The sequence below is a fragment of the Phascolarctos cinereus genome, unplaced genomic scaffold, assembly GCF_003287225.1.
Source record: "Phascolarctos cinereus isolate Bilbo 61053 unplaced genomic scaffold, phaCin_HiC Scaffold_5;HRSCAF=322, whole genome shotgun sequence".
Taxonomy (NCBI): domain Eukaryota; kingdom Metazoa; phylum Chordata; class Mammalia; order Diprotodontia; family Phascolarctidae; genus Phascolarctos; species Phascolarctos cinereus.
In genome coordinates, this window is record NW_027555958.1 from 241,472,674 (window position 1) to 241,497,555 (window position 24,882).

General features: G+C 37.4%; 1 protein-coding gene across 6 annotated transcripts in view; it reads left to right on the forward strand.

Annotated features, from left to right (window-relative positions):
• Window positions 1-24,882, forward strand: part of FKBP5 (FKBP prolyl isomerase 5) — a 190,305-nt gene that overhangs the window by 59,892 nt on the left and 105,531 nt on the right. Inside the window, exon 1 of one of the 6 annotated variants that reach the window (XM_020999597.2) lies at window positions 18,527-18,646. The exons of the other annotated variants lie outside the window; for them this stretch is intronic. The gene's annotated coding sequence lies outside the window, so the exon portion shown is untranslated. Of the gene's footprint in view, window positions 1-18,526; window positions 18,647-24,882 lie in introns of those variants that run through there. 6 annotated transcript variants of the gene reach the window in all.

The following is a 24,882-nucleotide window of genomic DNA, read 5'->3' on the forward strand; positions in this document are numbered from 1 at the left end:
TGACCTGAACTCTGGGAGGTGATAAGGAATATGAAACTAGGAGTTATTCCAAGACAAGAATAAATCTGAGAGAGTTTTGTATCATTGAAATAAGACCCCCTCTCCCTCCCCCCGACCCTCAGTCTGAATCTGTATGCAGTGGTAGACCATTCTTGCGCACAAGTATAATACAATACAATCTCTTTAAGAAAGATTTTTAACAACAAAGTTAACTGTGGCTTTAGGACCAGGAAATTCCTCAACCCAAAGAGTGAATGGTCTACAATAACAAGACAAACTTTATAGTGGCCAACTTTGGACATGCGTATAAAATCAATTTGTAAATGTTCAAAAAGTCAAAGGAAGTCCACCAAAGGTAATGTTTTGGAAGGCATATGACTAACAAGTGGGACAGATGGCACAAATATGAGCTACAACTGTGGTAATGCCCCCAGGCAACCGTGCCCATCATATTGTACATCAACCATTTCTTGAGTGCCAAAATGCCCCCCTTTATGAACAGATTTTCATACCTAGATAGAAGCCCTGGTAGGGAAGTGGCTTTGCAGAGATCTATTTTGCCTTACTCTGTGATTTCATTTCTTAGTGTTGGAGTTATCATGAGGGGGAGATCCTTATCAGTAATGGAAGAACAGAGTACACAGAAGAACAAAAGAACTCATTGGGAGGTCCTTCTAATGTGGCTAACTTTGCTTCAGCATTAGCTCTACTATTACCCTGTTTTGAAATAGTGTTGTGGCACCAGTATGCATCGAACAGTGGACAATGGCTAGAGTTTAGGGTAACTGAAGAACAAATAGAAGATCTTTAATGAAGTCAGCATTAGCAGTAACCTTACTGGAGGAGGTGAGAACCTTCACTGTATCCACAGCATTCTGATGGCATGACAGACCCTGAATGAACATAGTGAGAACAACCAGCTTAGCATATTGAATGCTGAGATTGGATGGCAGTGAGGCTGCCTGGACAGTGTCATGGTCCCAAGACTCCACTGCTGCACCAATATGTTGGATACCGTCTCTAACAAAGGAAAATGAGTCAGTATAGATGACGTGGTCTGACTTCTGAAAGGGGAATATTGGCAAGGTCATCGAGGGGCTATTTAGCCATGTCCATGCCAGAAAAACATTCATGCAGAGGCTCTACAGAGACAGGTAGATCAGGAAGCAGCTTTGCAGGATTAAGTGTTGCAGGAACGACTTCCCTTCCTAACAAAGTGACCTCATATTTGGTGAGTCTTTGATCAGAAAAAGCCTGAATCTTGTATCTCAACAAAAGAGGCTTGAACTACCAGAGGGGCCCCAAAACCAGGTCACATGCTTTTTCCACCAAAAGGGCAATGGCAGCAACTTCTTGCAAGCAGGGTTGAACTCCTGTGACAACTGAGTCAGGCTGGGCAAAATAGTATGCCACAGGGTGAGGAAAGGTCCAAACATTTGAGTTAGGACACCAGAAGTAACCCCTTTGTGTTCATGTACAAAAACAGAAAAAGACTGTGATCTGGCAGTCCTAGCACTAGAGCCAATAACAGGGTTTTCTTGAGTACAGCAAGGCCAGTAAGATGTTGTAGTTCAGTGTGTAGGGACTCTGGAAGTTGGTCTTTGGTCAGAAAGACTAAAGGCTTAGTCATCTCACCAAAGGATGAGATCTATTGTCGACAATATTGGGCTGCTCCCAAAATAGCACGTAATTGTCTTTTAGTTGCAGGAACAGACAGTTGTTGAAGAGACTGTATGCACTTCAGGGAAATAGAATGAGTGCCAGCAGACAAAATGAAACTGAGATCCTCCACCTGGGAAAGCCATCACTGAATGCTTTGCTTTGGAGACTTTGTGGCCTCTTTGATGAGGCTAAAGAAGCTGATAGGCGTTGTACTGGCAGATTTTCGATACTAGGTGCTGTGCGCAGGAGATCATCAATGTACTGGACCAGGGAGAAGACTTTAAAATAATAAAAGCTAGGTCCTGCTGCAATATGAGAGAACAGAGTGAGGCAGAGGAGTCCATGTCCATTGTAAATTCACCCAGGTGAAGGCAGGCTGACTGAGGGTCTGGATGAATGGGGATGCTAAAGAAAGCTGAACACAAATCTGTTACTGTAAAACAGGTACATCATGAGGAATGAAAGAGACAGTGATGGGTTTGAAACTACTAGATGTCTAGATATAGTATAAGCATTAATGGCACATAAATCCTGAACAAAGAGATAAACAAGTTTACCATCAAGGGCCTAACTTAGGGTTGTTTTGTGGTTTTTTTTTAACATGCAGAATAGGAGTTTTACAAGGGAATTTACATGAAACAGTTTATTCTGGTGTCTAAGAGAGTCAATAATGGGTGAAATACTTTTAGTAGCTTCATCTATACTGGGGAACAGATAGTGATAAGCCCTCCTTTGGTTCTAATAGTGATGGGAATAGCAGATTTTAACAGCTCTATATCTGAGGATGAAGCAGTCCATAGAGAGTCAGGGATCTCAGATGGAATACCTGGGCCATCCTTGGAGGTTTCTTGGGCATTTTGAACCAAAATGGGAAACAAAGAGAGGGAGTCCTCAGGGAGGCATAATGCAATAGATCCATTAGGGGAGCATGAAATAATGGCTCTCACCAGAGAAGATCTTAGCCTAACAGATTCTTAAGAGATTTAGACAAAAAAGTTCCACTGTCAGAATACCAGCAGTTACCACACGAGGAGCCAACTTGGGGACATCTTGGTGATTATTGGAGATTCTAAAAACATTTAAAGTTCCAATAGCTATACAGTTAGACTCTGGCTTTCTTGTCATAACTGAACTAGATGCTGTAGTATCTAATAAGCAATCATAAACTATGTCTCCTACTTTAAGAGTAACGTATGGTGTACCAGTGCAGGGAGAGCCAAAGACTGGAATAGCTAGAGCCAAGGACATCTGGATTGGGAAAAACAAAATTTCCTTCAGAATTTATGGGGTTCCCCCCCCTCCCACTGTAGATCTTCCTTGGATCCTCCCAGGGTTTCCCTTATTCTTATTCTTTAAGTCCCACTGCTTTCTGTTTTCTTTGGCAAGATGTCCCTTTTGTGACAATAAAAATATGGTTTCCTGATGCTACCTGGGCAAAAGTGAGAATAGTCAGCATTTTTGATTTAGATTTTGCCTTTTGTTTCTTTCTTCATATACGTATTGGCTGATGCTTTTAAGCTCGCCTATGCCTTTTTCATGCCATCCAAGACAACTCTTATAAAAATACTACTTTATTTTTGGTTGGGATTGTGGTTGGGATTGGTTAACAAAGGCAGAATTAATCATCCTAGCATCTCATGAATTGAGTGGGTCTAACCCTGCATACCACTTAGCACCTTTACACCACTTATCATAAAAGCAGCTAGGAGTTTCACTTTTTTCTTGAAAAGTTTATTGAAATTTGCTCATATTTTCAAGTTGGAAGGCACATGCCTCCATTCCCCTAATTAAGGAAGAACTCCTTAGTTTGTAATAGCCTGGTGTAATTGACTGGGTTGTTAGGGTTCCACTGTGAATCTTGTAAAGGCCAATTGGGAAGACCTCCTGGCCTGGCAGGTTGGTTATATCTATTTGCGATCTCTATGATGGCATTTCTTTCCCAAGGGGAGAGCAAGGTTTCTATTAAGTCAACCACATTTCCCCAGGTAGAGTTATAACCTCTAAATATGGCTTGAAATTAGGTTATAACAATCCCAGGGTCTTCCTCAAATTTAGTAGTATATCTTCCATATGAGGGATCAGAGGGACTAAAAGTTTGATAGAGTCTCAAAGATACCATATTTTCTTTTTTTAAAATATAAATTTTTCGCCCCATCTCCCCCCTGCCCCCACCCAAAGATGGCATGCATTCTGAATATCCCTTCCCCTAGTCTGTCCTCTCTTCTATCTCTCCCCCCTTCTCTTATCCCCTTCCCCTTCTATTTTCCTGTAGGGCAGGATAGACTTCTATACCCCATCTCCTATATTTCGTATTTCCCAGTAGCATGTGAAAACATTTTTTTTAAACATATGTTTTTAAAACTTTAGGTTTCAAATTTTTTCTCTTCCTCCCTCCCCACCCACCCTCACTGAAAAGGCAAACAACTCAATATAGGTTATACATGTGCAGTTATGCAAAACACTTCCATAGTAGACATGTTGTGAAAAACTAACTCTATTTCCCTTTATCCTATCCTGCCCTCCCATTTATTCTATTCTTTCTTTTGACCCTGTCCCTCCTCAGAAGTATTTCCTTCTGATTACCCCCTTTCCCAATCTGCCCTCCTCTCTTATCATCCCCCTGCTCTCTTGTCCCCTTCTCCCCCTGTTTTCCTGTAGGGTAAGACAGATTTCCATACCCACTTGAATGTGTATGTTATTCCCTCCTTAAACCAAATCCTATGAGAATAAGATTCACTCATTCCCTCTCACCTTCCCCTGTTTCCCCTCCACTGTGAGAGACTTTTCTGTGTTTTTTGTGTGAGATAATTTACCCCATTCTGCCTCTCCCTTTCTTCTCCGAGTATCATCCTCTCTCATCCCTTAATTTTATTCTCCAGATATGACCCCATAATCTTCAACTCACCCTGTGCCCTCTATCTATCTATCTATTATCTATCTATCTATCTATCTATCTATCTATCTATCTATCTATACATACATACAGGTTTTTTCCTTCAACTACCCTAATACTGACAAAGGTCTCATGAGTTACAAATATCATCCTTCCATGCAGGAATGTAAACAGTTCAATCTTAATAAGTCTCTTATGATTTCTCTTTCCTGTTTACCTCTTCACGTTCCACTGGAGTCCTGTATTTGAAAGTCACATTTTCTGTTTAGCTCTGGTCTTTTCATCAAGGAATGCTTGAAAGTCCTCTATTTCACTGAATGACCATTTTTTCCCCTGAAGGATTATACTCAGTTTTGCTGGGTAGGTGATTCTTGGTTGTAATCCTATCTCCTTTGCCCTCCGGAATATTATATTCCATGCCCTCTGGTCCCTTAATGTAGAAGCTGCTAAATCTTGTGTTATCTTGATTGTGTTTCCACAGTACTTGAATTGTTTCCTTCTGGCAGCTTGTAATATTTTCTCCTTGACCTGGGAACTCTGGAATTTGGCTACAATATTCCTAGGAGTTTTCCTTTGGGGATCTCTTTCAGGGGAGATCTGTGGATTCTTTCAATATCTATTTTGCCCTCTGGTTCTAAAATATTAGGGCAGTTTTCCTTGATAATTTCTTGAAAGATGATGTCTAGGCTCTTTTTTTGATCATGGCTTTCAGAGAGTCCAATAATTTTTAAATTGTCTCTCCTGGATCTATTTTCCAGGTCAGTTGTTTTTCCAGTGAGATATTTCACATTATTTTCTAATTTTTCATTCTTTTGGATTTGTTTGACAGTGTCTTGATTTCTCATAAAGTCACTAGCTTCCAATTGCTCTATTCTAATGTTTAAGGAAGTATTTTCTTTAGTAATCTTTTGGACTTCCTTTTCCATTTGGCCAATTTTTCTTTTTAGGGCATTTTTCTCCTCATTGGCTTTTTGGGCCTCTTTTGCCATTTGGGTTAGGCTATTTTTTAAGGTGTTAATTTCTTCAGTATTTTTCTGGGTCTCCTTTAGCAAGCTGTTGACTTGTTTTTCATGATTTTCTTGCATCACTCTCAGTTTTTCCTCTACTTCTCTTACTTGCTTCTCAAAATCCCTTTTGAGCTCTTCCAAGGCCTGGGACAGATTCATATTTTTCTTGGAGGCTTTGGATGTAGGAGCTTTGACTTTGTTCTCTTCTTCTGGTTGTATGTTTTGATGTTTCACCAAAGTAAGATAATATAGTCTGATTCTTTTTGCGCTGCTTGCTCATGATCCTGGCCAATTACTTGAGTTTTAAACTCTTTGTTAAGGTAAGAGTCTGCTTCCAGTGTGGAGAGTGTACTGTCCCAAGCTTCAGGGGTTTGTGAAGCTGTTTTCAGAGATACTTGTAGGGACCTGTAAATTTTCAGTTCTTCCAAGGTGGTATGATAAGGGGTGAGGTGTTTACTCCTTTCCTGGCCTGTGACCACAGGTACTCCTTTCTGTCCTGTAACTGTGAGGAAGGGCTCCTCTCTACAGCCACTACAAGCTCCTCCTAGCCAGCATTCCTCCTCACCCCAGCACTGCTACCCAGAACTGTGACCCAGATCCAAACACGGCAAAGCAAGAGATTCCTGCCTCAGCACTGGCAGAGATCCCTGCAATCCCTCTCTGATCAGCCACTGGATTCCCCCTCAGTCTGTGGGCTGGAAGCTCGGGAAGCAGCTGCCCCCCCACCAGGGCCACGCTCTTGGGGAATGGAGCTGAAACCCCGCCTTCCTCTCTGAGCACACGAGAAACAGACTTTTCCCACTGACCTTCTAAGTTGTCTTTGGCATTTGTGGATTGAGGAGTCTGGAAACCTGCACAGCTGCCCGAGATTCAGTCCTCTGAGGCCTGCTCCAGGTTCACTGCTGCCTGTGCGCCCATGCCACGCTGTGCTGTGCTTCCAGCCCAGCGCGATACACCTTTCCCGATAAATCTTCCAGGTTGTCTTTGGTGGGAAATTTGTTTCACTCTGTCTTTTTGTGGGTTCTGCTGCTTCAGAATTTGTTTAGAGCCGCTTTTTATGAGTATTTGGAGAGGTTTTGGGGGAGAGCTCAAGCAAGTCACTGCTTTCACTCCGCCATCTTGGCTCCGCCCCCCCAAAGATACCGTATTTTCCATATACCATATTTTCCTGTATAAATCTTTCGTGGAGAGGAAGGACATCCACAGTTGGTCCCTCATCCTCAGAAGAAGGCGTGGGGAGAGAAGTTAAAGAGGGAGAAGGTTGAATAGCACAAATAAGAATTGGCTCTTTAAGAAGTGGAGGGCATGATGCTTTGGACAGGGTGTCCCAGCAAAACTAATAGTTCATTTGGTAGGGGTGGGGTTGTTCAATGGTCAATTTCAATTTCTTTAGTATACAATAATCAAAATGCTAAATTTAGACCAAATTTCACGCAGTTTAATAATGTACTTTTGTGGTCATTCCTGGTTGAACTTGGAGCTTCCCCAGTAATATGAGTAATTTATGTGTGTGTGTGGGTTCCCTTCTTTATACTTTTACTACATCTCAGTATTCCTTTAAGGGAATTCTCCAATAATGTAGGGGTTTACCTTGGATTGGACAATTTGAGATTGAGGTCCAGTGAGATTCAGATCTCCAAAGCAGTCCAACACAGGGAAATCCCTCAGTGAAAAATTGACCAGAGCCTTCTGAGGATTTTTTCTAAGAGGTTGTCTCTGGGGCTGGGGGTACACTCTGTTGACCTCCTGGCTGGCTTGCCAACTGTGAAGTTGATGAAGACTGAGGAAGTGAAATCCAAGCAAATTGATTTATTAGCAAGATTAGCAGTTGTACAACAAATCAGATCCAAGGCCCCTCAGGCACAAGGACACCAAATGATAGATACCAAAGCTTTTTTATAATTAATAATGAGGAACAAATTAAGTTACACCATCTTGAGCAACAGGGGTGTTTCTTCTTTCTGATTGGTAAAAGTATGACAAAATCGGAGGGTACTAACCACAAGTTGTCCTAGAACATTCTGTGGTTAGTACTATCTGATTTCCCTGAAATTATATAAACAAAGCTTTTACAAGAATATAGAACTTTAAGTCTCAAAGTGATGCTGTTCACAACATAGAGTTGGTTTGGTTCCTTCGCAGCTGAATTAGCTTATTCTCAGACACTTCCACACAACACTATTTTCCATTTCTTTGCTTTTGTATTGGCTGTCCTAGCTGCCAGGAATGCTCTTCCTTCTTAGCTCCACCTTATGTAGAGTTCCTCTCTTCCTTTAAGACATAGCTTGAGCCCAATCTTTTGTATGAAACCTTTTCTTATTCTCCTGACTACTAGTGTCTTCCATCTCACTTTGTATTTTGACTACTTAGTATATATTTATATTTATTCACCTTGTGTATGTACTATATATATTTAATATGTGAACTTTCTTCTTCATTAGAATGTAAGATCCTTGCTAGTATGGATTGTTTCATTCTTGGTGCTTGGATCTTCATCGCCTAGCACAGTGCCTAGCATATAGTAAACAATAGATTCTTGTTCATTGATTGATTAAAATGATAGGTGAACAGTACAGAAGTTGTCACCTCTGTTTTAAAAAAACTAAAGCTCAGAGGTAATTGAACAATGACTTGCTCATGATCTAGGAACTTGAAGAACCAAGATCCAAAACTGGATGTCTTGATTCCCAATTCAGTGTCCTTTGTACTTCACCAACATAGTATAGTAAAAATAGTGATGATGATGATGATGATGATGATGATGATAATTACACTTATATAGCACTTTAAGGTTTGCAGAGTGTTTTATAGATATCTCATTTTATCCTCCCAACAACTCTGAGGGGTAGGTGCTATTATTATCCCCATTTTACAGATGAGGATACTGAGGCAGAGGTTAAGTGACTACAGTCACATAACTAGTAAGTATCTGTGTCTGGATTTGAATTTGGGTCTTTCTTATTCTATGTCCAACATTATATCTATTTGCCAGTAAGACATTGGGAATTGGATTTGAAGATTCCATAGTTAGTAGAAGGAAAATAGGAATCTCATATGAAAATCATGAAGCCCATATCTCTATTTCCCCAGAAAGTAACAAATTATACCAAACACCTTGGCTGTTTCTAATCTTTCTAAACCCATTTTGAATCCATTTGTGCTTCCTACCACTGTCACCTTGGGTATTCTTAGTCCTTAATAGCAATTCAGGAACCTAGAGGAAGCTTCACAAAAGAATCAGACACACCAGTAGCATATAAACCAATATTATATTCCTGTTATGACATTGATAAGATTTTTTCTAAAAAGATTACAGATATATCATTTAAAATACAGTGAAATTAAATGTTAGAATTCTGATTCTAATATTATGACTTTGAGGTTGAATGTGTTTTTAAATTAAAACTTTGCTTTTTATATTTAAAATCTACTTTAAAAGAAATAAAAATTGATTTTCCTTTATTATGTCTCTATAATAAGATAATCATTTCTTTAAGCTTTTTGTCTTGTTTAAAAGGGAAATAAAAATAAAAGTTAAATTTTTTTTCAAGACTGCTATTTTTATAGTTAAAAGTTGATGTATCCATAAGTCTTAAATAGACTAATAGGATTATTTCCCTTGGAAAGATTGTTATTGCTTCTTATTACTCAAAAGTATATAAAATGGCTTTGTCAATGATTATATTTATTCTCACATGAAGTCCTTTATTTTCACAATTACAGATATCTAACATTTTGTGTGTTAAAGGCTGTTGAGTTGGTTTTTAGGAGCTCTGAATTAGAAATTGATGTACACCTCATTGCTTTGAAACTCAATATGTTTTCTGTCTTTTTTTATTAATTTATTTTGATTTATCAACAATCACTTCCATATGCTTTTGAGTTTAAAATTTTTCTTCCCCTTCCTCCCCACCACCTTCTCCAAGAGGGCGCACAGTCTGATATAGGCTATATATATACACATTCTTATTAAACGTATTTTCAGATTAGTGATGTTGTAAGTAAAAATTAGAACCAATAGGAGGAACTACCAGAAGGAGGAAACAAAACTCAACAGAAGAGGAAAAAAAATAGCAAATAGTATGCTTCGATCTGCATTCAAATTCCATAGTTCTTTCTTTGGATGTGGATAGCATTTTCCATCATGAGACCTTTGGAGATGTCTTAGATCCTCGTATTGCTGGGAACGGTTAAGTTTATCAATATTAGTCATCGTACAACATGGCTGTTATTGTGTACAACGTCTCTTGGTTCTGCTTGCTTCATTCAGCGTCAGACCATACAAGTCTTTCCACGTTTTTCTGAAGTCAGCCTGCTTATCATTTTATATAGCAGAATGGTATTCTGTTATATTCATATACCACAGCTTGCTTAGCCATTCCCCAACTGATGGGCATCCTCTCAATTTCCAATTCTTTGCCACCACAAAAAGAACTGCTATGAATATTTTTGTACATGTGGGTCCTTTTCCCATTTGTATGATCTCTTTGGGATATAGCCCTAGAAGTGCTATTTTTGGGTGAAAGGGTATGCACATTTTTATAGTCCTTTGGGCATAGTTCCAAATTGCTCTCCAAAATGTTTGGATCAGTTCACAACTCCAACAACAATGCATTAGTATTCCAGTTTTCCCACATCTTCTCCAGCATTTATCATTTTCCTGTTTTGTCATGTTGGCCAATCTGATAGGTGTGATGTGGTACCTCAGAGTTGTTTTGATTTGCATTTCTCTAATCAGTAGTTATTTAGAGCATTTTTTCATATGACTATAGATGGCTTTAATTTCTTCATCTGAGAGTTGCCTCTTCATATCCTTTCACCATTTATCAATTGGAAATGACTTGCGTTCTTATAAATTTGACTTAATTCTGTGTATTTTAGAAATGAGGCCTTTATCAGAGACACTGGTTGTAAAAATTCTTTCCCAATTTTCTACCTTCCTTCTAATCTTAGTTCCATTGGCTTTGTTTGTGCAAAAACTTTTCAATTTCATGTAATCAAAGTTATCCATTTTGCTTTTTGTAATGTTCTCTATCTTCTGTTTGGTCATGAATTCTTCTGTTCTCCATAGATCTGAGAGGTAAACTATTCTTTGCTCTCCCGGGTTGCTTATAGTATTAGCCTTTATATCTAAATCATGAACTCATTTTGACTTTATTTTGATATATGGTGTGAGAGTTTGATCTATGCCTAGTTTCTGCCATACTTTTTTCCAGTTTTCCCAGCAGTTTTTTTCAAAGAGTGGGTTCTCATCCCAGAAGCTGGGGTCTTTGGGTTTATCGAATAATAGATTACTATAGTCGTTGACCACTGTGTCTTGCATATTTAACCTATTCCATTGATCCACCACTCTATTTCTTAGCCAGTACCAAGCAGTTTTGATGATTGCTGTTTTATAATACAATTTAAGATCTGGAATTGCTAGGCCACCTTACCCTGCATTTCTTTTCATTAGTTCCCTTGATATTCTGGACCTTTTGTTCTTCCAAATGAATCTTGTTTATTTTTTAACTCTATAAAATAATTTTTTGGTAGTTTGATTGGTATGGCACTGAATAAGTAAATTAGCTTAGGTAGAATTTATTATTATTACCTTGGCCTATCCATGAGCAACTGATGTTTTTCCACTTATTTAGATCTGACTTTATTTGTGTGAAAAGTGTTTTGTAATTGTGTTCATAAAGTTCCTGGGTGTGTTTCAAGTATTTTCTGCCTTTTTAAAAAAAATTTATCATTATTATTATTATTATTATTTTAATTTTTAGTCAATTGGGGTTAAAAGTGACTTGCCCAGGGTCACACAGCTAGTATGTGTCAAGTGTTTGGTCTGAGGCTGGATTTGAACTCTGGTCCTCCTGACTTCAGGGCCAGTACTCTATTCACTGTGCCACCTAACTGCACCTATTTTCTGTCTTTTTAAAGCACTATGTGCACTATATTCTTTTGGCTGTTTTTGATCCTATTAATGTAATGTCTAAATTTAACTATCATTGTATTTTGTGCCACCAAAGCCTTCATCTGTTGTTATTCTTTAAGTTTAAAAACAATTCTTCAGTGATTGATTTAGAAGATATAACCATGCCTATGTAGTTTCTGATAATGGGAAAGTATAAGCATTCTGTCAGTCAGACTTTTTTATATTAGGGGGCAAGGGCTTTGCAAGGATGACTCATATGTTTTGGTGGTTACTTGTGGCTAATCAGAACCTCAAGAGTGTTTTCATAGCAAGGCATCATGGGAGTTTAAAAAAAAACCAGGAGGGATGTGCAGAGAGGCATACCACCTGTTCCCTGAGGTAGGGAAGACAGAAGAGAAAGTTAGTTACTTCCAAAAGGAATCAGAGCTAAAGAAATGAGAAAATAAATATCTCACAGCAACTGCCTTTTGGGCACCACCTAGATAAAGCTATGACAAATGAAAGAATGTGAAGAATAGTGTCTTAGACACATAGCTCTGGTGGTCTCCGAAAGTACTATTTCTTAAAAAATATTAACAGTAACTTTCAGGAATGTAGTCTGGGAGGTCTGAATCAAAAGAACACTTATCTTAAGAGATAAATTAAGAACTTCATGGGAGGCAATGCAGAAGTCTGAGACAGGGAGTGGCTTTGGGACAAGCAACAGCTGTGGAGGCAGAGCTCAGGAGTTATTTGGTTTTTGGTGGAGAAGAGGTAGTTAAGCAGTAAAACTATAGAAGTAAAATTAACAGTTGATTGACAGCACGAGGAAATTGAGTCTCTTCTAGTGACAGCTGAGGAGACAAGGAATTGCCTGGCAAGCTGCCGAAAAAAGAACTCAAGGTAGCTCTCTCCCTCCTGTCATTGGATTGTGATTTTTTTTCTTTTCCCCACTACTGCAGAAGTCTGTGGGGAAAACTTTTTTTTTACTAATCTATGAGAGTTTAAAAATAATTTTATTTGTATGAGTTTTCTTGTTAGGTTTTGTTAGTATGGTTCAATTAAATGCTTTGTCATTGGTTTCTGGGGACTTGCTTGGTTTTTTGTTTTTGTTTGTTTTTGTAGAATCTGTACTGGAAGGGGGCTTAAATATATCCCCCATTTTCATATTGAGCCCATAGGTAGTTGAGGAGGGAATCCCTAGGTTAGAGTAGGAGAACCTGATAAAAAATGTTAACCTATAGAATTGAATGTGAATCAGTCAGTAGGGAGGGCAATGAGGAAGAAAGAATTTGAAGAAAAATTGGGAGTCATAGAATTCAGCTTCTACTCTCCCCCCCCCATTCATTGGTTAGGTTCAGGGAGTCCTAGTTGGTTAAGTATAAATGTGGTGGGAGTGACTACAAACATTGCCTCTCTCCCATTAAGTTCATTAAATTGACACACATTCCCATTCCCTTAATGGTACTCTCAATGGCTCTGGGCAACAGCCAGCATTTCTAATACCTAGACAATCATGAAGGTAAGGTTGTAAGTTGGATCAATCACATTGTGTTCAAATGTGCAGATTGCTGAAGTTTATCGATACAATGAGAGGGGAAAAAATAGATTCAAATATTGGTTGTTGTTTCTGCTTTTTAAAAATTGCCATATTTGCCAATTAGGTAAATAGTTATTAACAGCCACTTAGAATATCGGACCTGGAGTCAAGAAGACCTGAGATCATATCTGACCACAGACATTTACTAGTTATGTGACTCTAGACAAGTCATGGAACTTCTGTGTGCCTCAGTTATCTCAACTGTAAAATGGAAAAGATACTAACAGCCCCTATCTCCCAGGGTTGTTGTAAAGATCAAATGAGATAATATTTGTAAAATGTTTAGCACAGTGCCTGGCACATAGTATGTACTATATAAATGTTTATCTTTCTCCTTTCCTCCCTCCTTTTCTTCCTTCCTTTCTTCCTTCTTTCCTTGTGCTTTAAAATATATTTATCTTATATGCTGGTAAGAACAACCTTCTGAAATAGGTAGTGCAAGGTACTCTGGGGATACAAAGAGAGGAAAATTGTGGTACTCTCAAGGAGTTCATATTCTAATGGAGGAGACAACATGCAAACAACTATAGGTATCATACACACATATCTACACACGTATGTGTATATACACACAACATACATATGTATATGTGTGTACATGCATGTATACACACAGAAAAATGCAAGATAATCCCAGGGGAAAGGCACTAACAATTGGGGGAAAGTGATAAAGGTCTCTTGCAGAAGGTAAGGTTTAAATGGAGTATTAAAGGAAGCCAGTAAAGCTAGGAGGGAGAACATGGCAAGCATGAGGAACAGCAGGTGAACAAGCACTCACAATCACACAGAGATGAAATATCTCATTGGGAGATGAAGTGTTATGCTCGAGGAATAGTAAGAAGGCCAGTGGTTCTGGAGTAAAATGTAAGAAGCCTGGAAAGGTAGGAAGGAGCCAGTTGTAAAACACTTTAAAACTAGAGGACATTTAATCCTGGAGGTAATAAGGTACCACTGGAGTTTGTCAAATAGGGGAATTGTTATGGTTAGACCTGTGCTTTAGGGAGATCAATTTTCATAGTTAAGTGGAGGATAACCTAGAAGTGGAAAAAGAGACTTGAGACAAGGACACTAACCAGTAGACTTTTATAACCAAGTGTGAGGTGATGAGAGCCTGCGACAGAATGATGGAAAGAAGGGGATGTATATGAAAAATATTGTGAACATAGAAACAACAAGATTGGGCAGTGGATTGGCTCTGTGGAGTGAGTGTAAGAGAAGAGTTCAAGGATGACACCAGGATTGTGAGTCTGGGTGACTGGGAAGATGATAGTGCACTTGTTAGTAGTTGGGAAGATGGGGAAAGAGGAAGATAATGAGTTCTGTTTTAGACATGTTGAGTTTTAGACACCTTTGGAACATCCTATTCAAGTGTCCAATAGGCCGTCAATGTGATGGAGGTCAGGAGAGGGATTACGATCGCAAAATCATCTGAATAGAGATGCAGATTGAATTCAAGTGGTTTAATTTCTGTTTTACAGGTGAGAAAATAAAGGCTTAGAGAGATTGTAACTTGTCCAAGGTCATATAACTAACAAGTGGCAGGATCATACAGATCTTCTGACTTCAAGTATAATGCATTTACCAAACTCTACCACAAATAAGCTGATGTAAATATTCCATAATGGAAATGGTACCAAAAGTATAAATAATAATAATACGTAAGAAAATAACGATACTGATTTTAAAAAGACCTGAGGTTTTTTTGGTTGGCAAATTGATTTTAAGAGAAACTTCCAGAGAACAGTCGAAATTTGAAGGGCATCTTATTTTTCTGTTATAATGCAGGTGTTTGTTGACCATTACTTTGGAGAATTTGTACTTGCTTGGCACTTAGTATAACGGAACTGTGTGTTCCCTTTCTGTTCTTGGGGTAGCATATTTTTTCATTTTCTGTGACGTCTTAGCTCAGAAAGCTTTATTGTAGGATTAATAACCATAGCTACATATTGACCTTAAGTCCAGAATAAAGCTTAGAGTAGGAGGAAAAAGAGGAAAACTTCCCTATTTTTTTTCTTGTATGAATTGTAGGTGTTTACATGTACTTTTTATTGTCTTTGCTTCATTCATGCTTTTTAAATACAAGAATAAGAATACTCATTGCTTTTACAAAAATCTAGCAGTCTTGAGTAGCATTAGTATTGGGGGGGAAATTATTTAGCATTTATTGAACTTGATTCATTTTTCATTTTAGGTTTTCATTCTTTAAGGATTTAGTTTTTTAAGCAGAATTATATTTTCTTTAATGTTTATAAGTTCTGCTAATCAGCTTTGGCTGAGGTATTTATTTTTATCTGAAAACAGAAGGTTCATAAGTTCTATGAAAGCTATCAGTTGTAACTTTTTTTTTTTGCAAACTAGCTTTCCCATAGAAGATATTTAAGAGTTATCTAAATATTCTTCATACATAATATTATATTTTATAGGTTTAGCACCTTCTCTGGGCTACTTCCCAACTTGTACCCACATTCATGGGTCCCCAGAGGGTATCTGCTACTCTTAGGTACAAGTGATAACCTGTGGGTATGCTCTTAACAATCACCGTTTTTCCAGTTAAGAATTAGGCAGTCTATGAAACTGTATACCTTTTGACCCAGCAGTACTACTACTAGGTCTGTATCCCAAAGAGATCAAAGAAAAAGGAAAAGATACTCTATGTAAAAAATATTTAAAGTAGCTCTTTTTGTTGTGGCAAAGAATTGGAAATTAAAGGGATGCCTAGCAATTGGGGAATGGCTGAACAAGACATGGTATGTGATTGTGCTGTGTAAGAAAAGACAAGCAGGATGGTTTCAGAGAAATCTGGGAAGACATATTTGAACTGTTGTAAAATTGAAGTGAGCAGAGCCAGGAGATCATTGTACACAGTAACTGCAATGTTGTATGATGATCAACTGTGAATAACTCAGCTATTCTTGTCAATACAGTGATCTAAGACAGTTTCAGTGGACTTATGATGAAAAATACTATCCACCTCAGAGAAGGAACTGGAGTGTGAATGTAGATCGAAACATACTTTTTAAAAAACTTTCTTTTTCTTTCTTTTTCTTTTTTTCTTTTTTCTTTTTTGGTTTATGTTCTTCTGTAACATGGCTAAATGGAAATGCATTTTACATGACTCTACATGAATAATCTATATCAAAGTGCTTGCCTTCTCAAGGACGAGGAAGGGAGGGAATTTGGAATTCAAAAATTATAAAGAATTAATGTTAAAATTGTTTTTACATGTAATTGAGAAAAAAAATTCTTTAAAAAATAAAAACTTTTAAAAAACAGCCAGTAGACTAAATGCTTAGTTTAATAAAATAACATACTAAAAACAGTTAAAAAACATTCCCCATCAAAATCTGGATTGCATTCTTACACAAATTCATGGGAAGAGCCCAAATTTAGAGTACTGTGGTAAGTGAGAAGCATGTAAGATAAATGCATGGCAAAGACTGCCCACAAATCCTGCGTAGAGCCTGGAATTTCTTTTATTTCTTTGTGGTGTCCTCACTTAGTTTTCTGTGGGTATATCATAGAGATGATGAGTTGTTCATCTGGTTTTCCAAGGTGTGTTCATCTCTATAGCTTAACTCTCTGTTGCTGATAATGGGTTGTTCATTTGAGTTTACAGGGTCTGTTCATCTCCATAGTTCAACTTTGTGTTGTTCAGGCTAGCTTTCTGTTAAGTCATGGATTTAGTGAGTCCATAGCTAGTTCATGTATCTGCTGCCAGGTGTCCCATTCCTTGAAGCTGTTTCCTCCTTTGAATAATTTTTTGTTTCTGGGCAAGTTACTACTAGATGCCATGGGGAAGGAAAAAGAAATCCTCCCCTGCAGAGGTCTCCACGAATCACTCCTCCTGAACCAGAACTGCTTCAAACTCTCTAGGATTTAACTATTTCCAAGTTCATGGCTAATTTGTTTGCTAAACCAATCATGTTATTACCTCTGACTCAGAGAAGTGGTCATACTTTTAAAAGGAATTTCCAGGTGTTAACATAATACATGATTACTTCATTGCTTCTGTTAGCAAGTCTTTGCTTTCTATGAATATATCAACTGAGTTGGTAGGAGGAAGGGATCACATCTATTCTCCCACATATATGTATGTGTGTATGTGTACATGCATGCACATATTTACACACATGTATATATGGAAGTGATTATTATATATATGGAGGTGATTATTTAAATTTAAAAAAGATTCTTGACTTTATTCATTCTGGGTTCCTTTAAATAGAGTCTTCATGGTGAGTAAAACAACATTATTTGCTATATTTTGTAAGCATGTGGCTCATAAATCTTAAAACCATCATTTATTTTACAAAATCTAGTTTGCATACAACTTTAGAGAACTGTATTTGTGATATAAAATGAATTACATTAATACTTTATTTACCTGGAGGTCAGTTGCCCAGCAAACTCAATTATACTTCAACACAGCCAGTAATAAATTTACTTATAGTTTTTATAGCTCTTTACAGCTTACGAGATACCTTTCTCACAACAAACTTGTGAAAATGAGAAAAACAAAATGAGCAAAATTATGCAATGTTTAGTTAGTAAGGTTTTTGTAGGCTTAACTTACAAAAGACCTCACTTAGCTTATTTACCCCCACTTTACATATACTTGTAACCACCTAATCTTACCATCCCTTAAAAAGAAGCAAATCAGAAGGGTAGGAGTTGGTATTTGGGGGGATTGGTGAGTGCTCTTAGAAACAGACCAGCAACAGTAATAAAAGGTGATAACTGGAAGCTCGGTAGTGAAGGAAGAAAAAGAAATACTATAAAAAGCAGGTACAAGAAATCATAAAACACTGCAGCAGTATGAAACTACATAGCAGCAAGAATAGAGGCAGAAAACCTTACAGTATATTAGTAGAGCCTAAGGACATAGCTATTAGAGCACAGAATTAATTAATATAAAGATAATTCTGATGGATCAAGAGTAAATTAAATTATGTTCAGTGCCTTCCCTTTAAGAAAGTTCATCTTGGGGTAGCTAGGTGGCACAGTGGATAGAACACTGGCCCTGAAGTCAGAAGAACCTGAATTCAAATTCGGCCTCAGACACATAACACTTACTAGCTGTGTAACTCTGGGCAAGTCACTTAACCCCAATTGCCTCACAAAAAAAAAGAAAAGAAAAGAAAAGAAAGTTCATCTTAGAAATAGTACTACTAAAATTTTCCTTTTAGATATTGTTTTTTAAAAATTAAATGCTGTTACTTTGACAGATTATGACAAAGCAAACAATTACAAGCTGCTCTTTGACGCATAAACCCACTTAAAAAAAAACCGCAATAGTGCCCATACTGTGTATGATTCATGGAACACTGAAATCTCCCAATTTATTTACCCCCCCCATGTATTCGTATAATAAATCAAGGGTATTATAATACTAATATACTTATATGAACTCATGTGTACTTATATATTCATATGTATTTATATTTAATGTACATTATATATTCATATAGACACATATATCCACATATATGTGTCTATATGAGCTTTTTTCTCCCCCATTAGGATGTAAAATCCTTACTGGTAAGGACTGTTTCATCCTTGTACTTGGATCCCCAGTGCCTGGCAACATAGTAAGTCTTTAGTAAAAACACATTGAGGGAAAGGCAAAAGTAGCATATGTCAAATAAGTCAAACCCCTGCCGGTACCTCAACCACCATTGAAAAAGCCCAAAGACTCCAAGGGTACGAATTTTGGGAATAGTTGCATCATGCAGACCAACCAACCATGCTTTTCCAGCTTGTCCCTGTAGTTATAGTTAAAGAAATCAAACTCTGTGAAGAATGGACCTTTTATCTTAGCCAACACCAATCATCAAATGCTGCAGTAGAACCTCAGGACATTGTGCTATTAGACCATAGAATTAAATGATGAATATAATGATAATTCTTTGTCATCAAGACCAATTGACACTGATTGACAGGAAGGGCCAAGAGTCCTAGCAATAGCAGTGTACCCATTGCTATTCACAGGACAGCCAAACTAGCTTAGGTGAAGCAGCAAGGCATAGTGAGAGAGAGACTGTGGGTAACATGCCAGGCAGGTTTAACCACTGACACTGTTTCAGTCTTTTCAATGCCAGCAATTCTTCTTGGACATTTTTATGTCCAAGATTTTGATGATTTTTATGAGAAGTATGAAGGTTTGTATGAAGATTTTATTTTTTTCCTTTGGTAAAATTATTGGCTCTGGGGACTTCCATTTTAAGGAGAAGGTCCTGGCCAACCATGTCTTCATTCCTCTGTAGGCTGCTCTGCAGATTCATCTCCACAGCAGTTTCTCTACTATGCCCCCACTTACTTCCTGCTTTATATATGTTAGGCTTAGCACAGTGCCTAGCACAGAGCAAGTGGTTAAGTGCTTGTTTGTTGACTGACTGACTGGAGAATGGTTTAATTTTTTTTTCTTGTAGGGTGGAGGAAATGAGAATTCAAAGAAATTGGAGAGAGAAGAAATTTGAGGTTCACATTAAATACCTAGCATGTAGATCCCCATCTTTATTTTTCATTTTTAAAGTTAAAATTCAGTTATTCACTATAATATATACAAAAAAACCTAATATTCACGAAGTCATTTAAGATGAAGTAATTTTATTTTTATTTTAATAATATCATCAACGAGTATTCTTTGTTGATCTCATCAACTCCCGTTGGTTTAATTATCATCTTTATACTCATGACTTCCGTATCTACATATCTAATCCTAGTCTCTTTCCTGAGCACCAGTCCTACATTATCAACTGCCTGTTGGACATTTTGAACAGATTCATAGACATCTCAAACCCAGCGTGTCTAAAACAGATCTCATTTCCTTTCCCCTAAAATGCACCACTCTTCTGAGCTTCCTTATTGCTGTTGAGGTCACTAAGGTCCTTTAAATCACCTAAATTTACAGCCTCTGAATTTTGTCAGATTTTGTTGATTCTACCTCCACAGGCTCTCTCATTTCAGTCTTCTCTCTACTCGTATGTCTACTACCCTCCCTTAGGTCCTCTTCACCAAGACTATTACAATAGCCTCCTTATGGAGATCTCTCTGCTTCAGTTTACTCTAATCTCTGGTCCATTTTCCACATTACTATCAAAGTGATTTTCCTAAAGCATGGATCCGGGCCTGTCACTCTCCTAGCTTCTTCTTACCTCTCTTGTGTCATATACTTCTATGTTTGACCTTTAAAACTCTTTACTACCTATCTCCAAATTACTTTCCAGCCTTATTCTACATTACTTCCTTCATGTACTCTTTGTGCTCTTTGGTATGATCAAATGTTGTTCTTCACACAGAGTACTCCATCTTCCATCTTTGTGTTTTTGCATAGGGTATCCCCCAACCTGGAATACACTCTCTCCTCAGCTCTCCTTCTTAGAATCCCTAATTTGTTTCAAATCTCAGTTTAAGTGTCATCTTATGTATGAAGCCTTGCCTTATCTCCCCAGCTGCCTGCACTTCCCATCAAATTCTCAGTTTTTATGAATTTATTTTACATATCCTTATGTACATGTTGACTTCCTCATTAGAATGAAAGCTCCCTGAATGCTAGCAAGGATTATTTATCTTTGTATGCTCAGCACCTAGCACAGTGTAGGTGTTTGATAACATACCTTTATATATCTCTTGAAGATTTACAGAGTGCTTTACATATATTATCTCATTTGATCCTCCCAGTAATGTTGTGGTATGATATAGGTGCTGTTGTTACTCCCATTTCAAAATTTAAGAAACTGAGGTTTAGGGTAATGGAGGAAGAAAGTTGGAATGATGTAAAACATTGCTAGAATAGAATTTTCAGGTACAATAGTAGTAGGGCAAGAGGTTGCTAAGATAAGGGCCAGATTGTGGAGGTCCTTGAGCATCCCACTTAAGGTATTTATACTTTACATTGTAAATAATTGGGAGCCATTAAGTTTCTGAGAGGAAAAAAGGTGGTAAAGGGTAAAGCAATGTTTGTCATAAGACCATACATTTAGGAAGAGACCTTAAAGATCATTTAGTCTTTCCTCTTATTTTACAAAAGGGATGCTGAAGTCTAAAAAAGATGAAGGCTCTCTGACTTCAAATCCAGTGTTCTTTTAATAATATGTGCTGCCTAGAAGTGCTGTATGGTATATGATATCACTTTCTTCGTTATTTTATGCTATCTACCTAATATTATCCAGGTCACTCCCTGCTGCAGGTCTCTTGCCACTCGTCTGGACTAAAAAATAGGCACATAAAACTTAAGTCAACAACAGTTATGAGACCTTTGGAGGGAGAAAACTAAACTTGTTAAAGAATTCATTTTTATTCATCTTTGGATTTTTATTATTTGTAGCTTTCTCTACTTTATATATCTACTGTTGGAATTAGCTATTGGAAATTACGCTTATTTAAGTCTTTATGTTCTATTGCTGGCTACCAGTTAAGGTCAGAATGAATCAAGGGCTTACTCTTTAATTTTCTTGATCATCTGGAGACAGAAGAGCTGACAGACTGACTTGTACAATTGTACCTTTTGTGCAGATCTCAATCGGCCATTGTTCCCAAGACATTAGAGTTTGAACCCACCCAGAAGGCTTTTTGGCATCAGTATTTCTCACCTTTAGCAGAATCTGTAATGGTGAACATTGATGAAGATATATTGACGTTACTTACTGAGATTCTGTATATGTATATCGTTACATGTTCAAAGCTATCAACATTTTGCTTCTATAGGTATTGGTTTGATGTTATTCTTTGATAACTTGTCCCTAATGTGTTCATGAGCATTTCTTTTTAGGTATTGTTTTGATCTGGTTATCCTTTGTGTTCTTTGACATGCTCATGTGTTAGTGATGCCTGTTGTAGATGTAAGCTTCTAGAGGATGGAGACCAGTTATCTCTACATGATTCTCTTTGTACAGTTGTCTAGCCTAGCACTATGTATAACTATATTTATAGTTATATATAATTTTATGAGAATGATTTAATGTTGTCTTTCACTTACTTTAAACCAAACATCTGAATTTTTTAAATAAAAGTTTGCTATAAAATTGACCTGGAATATAAAAGCAAAGCAACTCAACCCCAGGTGTGTGATCTTTCTGTTAAAGCAGCTCCCTTTTTTTAACATTTCTTGATACTACAGTGCTTGACTGGTATCTTTGGTTACACTTGGAGTAGCAATACAATGTCAGACTTATAGTTTAGAAAACCTGAGATGAAATCCCACCTTAAATACTTGTTACCTATGTGACTCTGAACTAAAGGAAGCTGAAAAGGGGCTAGTTACCCAACCTGGGGTCATTGTAGAGAAAGTCTATGAGGGGCCAGGAGTGCAGCCTGGAAAAGAATGAAGACATAATCAATCTGGCCGTCCTCTTTAAAGTGGTTTTGGAAGGAATTAGCTAATAAGAGGGAGGGGCTGCAAGGGGAAAGGGTACTTTCAAAATGTGGAGTCTAGGACATAATAGAGAAATGCAGAGAGAGTCAGGAATGAGAAGAAAGGAAAAAGCATGGAAATGCATAGTCAAATGGCATAAAAGGAAGAAACCATATTAACACAGGAAGTACAGGGCCTTGGTGTCCATTCTTTTTTGCAGAGCCGTCATAAAATTCATCTCTAGGAAATTCATCTATGCTGGAAGCAAACCCTTTAGCAGTTTGGTCTCACAAAGACATGACATCTCTTTTGGCCAATCTTTTTGTTGTTGTTGTTGTTGTTGTTGTTGTTGTTTTTAGGCAGTTGGTGTTAAGTGACTTGCCCAGGGTCACACAGCTAGTTAAGTGTCATGTGTTTGGTCTGAGTCCGGATTTGAACTCAGGTCCTCCTGACTTCAGGGCCAGTGCTCTATCCACTGCGCCACTAGCTGCCCCTCTATTGGCAAGTCTTCTAGATTCCCTAAGTTTCTTGCTTGATGGGTGTTTTTTATCTCCACCACCTCTAGCTTTCGGTAAAATTTGGATATTATTTGCTATTCACTCTTTTTATTTAAGTTTTTGCTTTTGTTGACATAAAGTTAAGGTTACTGATAATTGTTTTTTCACTCCTTTCATTTGTGAATTTTTTCCCAATTTGGGGGGTAATTTTATATTCTTAGTTTATAATATTAAGGTAATGATTTTTTGATTTTGCTTGCCCTTAAAAAAACCCTCTTATCTGTAGTAAGCTATTATGAAGAAATCTATAATTTCTTATTTATCTTTGTGTTAAAATTGAGACTGAAAATACCACGCTCCCTTTCTCTTTTCCTGTCTTGAATATGTAGCAGTGCATCTCTGGATTTTCCCTGGTCCCGATCCTCCCCATATCTCTGTCTAAAAGATACCTGTACATTCTTCTCCCATGAAATGTTAATTTACAAAGGCTGGGGTAAATGTTGTAGTCCAAAAAATTTTTAATACTTTTCCTTACCTCCTTTGAATTCTTCACCCCTTTAACGTTGCCAAAATATTTTCTCTTCTTTTAATGAATTGCAAACAAGATGAGAGTTTTAAAAAGTAGTAAATTTGTCTAATCTAAGAAATTTGTAAACATTGATTTTTATTTTCGATCTTTTCTTGGCTGTGTGTATTCATTTATTTCTCTTATGTTTCTTTTGTTTAAGTTTGCTTGTCAAAGGTCCTGTTCTCTTTGGTTTCTTCTGAAAGAACCACTCAAATTACTTGCTTTTGCTAAAAGTACATCTTTCATTGATTATTAAGTTCAATTTTAAGAGGATATTTTATTTGGGGATGCAAATTGTCTCATTTCCTTTTGTATAAATCCTTTATATAAGAAGAAAAAAAAGTCCAAATTGTGCAGTATGATTCATGTGATTACCTGTAATATTTATTGTTTAATGTTGAAATTCTGAAACTTGATCATGATATTTCTTGATAAATGTGGGATTCTTTATTAGCCTTCTGTAAATTCCATTAATCTGTGTTTTGCTCTCTGTTTCAAATAGTTCCAAGGAGTTTCCTGCAGTATGATATTCAGACTTTCTAGCAATTTCACTTTACTAAAAAAAACCTGTGAATTCATACCATCATATTCTTTCTTTAGGGTCAGTTGTCTTTTTTTTTTTTAATTTATTTTTAGTTTTCAACAGTGACTTCCATACGCTTTTGAGTTTAACATTTTTCTCCTCCTTCCTCCCACTTCCCTTACCAAGATGGTGTGCGGTCTGATATAGGCTCTACATATACATTCCTGTTAAACATATTTTCACATTAGTTGTGTTGTAAGGAAGAATTAAAACCAATAGGAAGAACCACAATAAAGAGGAAACAAAAAAAAGCAGAAGAAAAAAAAAGCAAATAGTATGCTTCAATCTGCATTCAAACTCCATAGTTCTTTCTTTGGATTTGGATAGCATTTTCCATCATGAGACTTTTGGAGATGTCTTAGATCCTTGCATTGCTGAGAAGGACTAGGTCTGTCAAAGTTAGTCATTGTACAACATGGCTGTTACTGTGTACATTGTTCTCCTGGTTCTGCTCAGTTCACTCAGCATCAGTCCCTACAAGTCTTTCTAGGTTTTCTGAAGTCTACCTGTTCATCATTTCTTTTTTTTTTTTCTTTTTGGTGAGGCAGTTGGGGTTAAGTGACTTGCTCAGAGTCACACAGTAAGTGTCAAGTGTCTGAGGCCAGATTTGAACTCAGGTCCTCATGACTCCAGGTCTGGTGCTCTATCCACTGTGCTACATAGCTGCCCCACTCATCATTTCTTGTAGAACAACAGTATTCCATTATATTCATATACCACAACTTGTTCGGCCATTCCCCAGTTGATAGGCATCCCCTCAGTTCCCCATTCTTTGCCACCACAGACAGAGCTGCTACAAATATTTTTGTATATGTGGGGCCTTT